At 40.0% G+C, this 752-nt stretch overlaps 1 protein-coding gene across 1 annotated transcript in view; it reads right to left on the reverse strand.

Moving 5' to 3' along the window:
• The window catches only part of LOC106001776 (guanine nucleotide-binding protein-like 1), a 9,920-nt gene that overhangs the window by 7,724 nt on the left and 1,444 nt on the right, over positions 1-752 (reverse strand).

Consider the following 752-nt stretch of genomic DNA (forward strand, 5'->3'; position numbering starts at 1 on the left):
AAAAAAAAAACTGAGTTTCCAGCCAGGCACTAGTGGCTCATGCCTATAATCCTAGATACTCAGGAAGCTGAGATCTGAGGAATGCAGTTCAAAAGACTAAGATACTTTTTTTATTTTTATTTTTTTTATTGTGAAAATACCATACAGAGGAGTTAAAATTACATGGGAAGACTAAGATTCTTATTTCCAATTAACTACCAAAAAGCTGTAAGTAGAGCTGTGAATCAACTAGCAGAGTATCAGTCAGCCTTGAGCAAAAAAGGTAAGGGATAGCACCCAGGCCAATTTCAAGCTCCAGTACTAGGACAAAAAAAAAACAAAATGATCACTTTGGAAGTGGAGTTGTGGCTTAAGTGGTAGAATGCCTGCCTTGAGTGGAAAAAGGTAACTGAAAGCATGAATTTAAACCCTGGTACCGGCACAAAACACCTGGGGTTGAGTGGGACTAAATTTCTGATTGTAGACATTAGAGGGAGCTGGAAAAACAAAGGAGGCCCCAGTTTTGCAGGAAGCAGAGTTAAGAAGATCACGGACTGAGGCCAGCCTGGGCAAAAACAGTGAGACCATATCTCAAAAAACAAGCTGGGGCTAATAATGAGGGAGGTATATGTAGAAGGATCTCAGTCTAAAGCTGACCCAAGACAAAAAATACAAAATCTTATCTGAAACTAAAGCAAAAAGGCTTAGGATGTGGATTATGTGGTAAAGCACTTGCCTAGCAAGCACCAAGCTGAGTACAAATCCCAGTACTG

Source organism: Dipodomys ordii, unplaced genomic scaffold (assembly GCF_000151885.1).
Source record: "Dipodomys ordii isolate 6190 unplaced genomic scaffold, Dord_2.0 Scaffold406, whole genome shotgun sequence".
NCBI lineage: Eukaryota > Metazoa > Chordata > Mammalia > Rodentia > Heteromyidae > Dipodomys > Dipodomys ordii.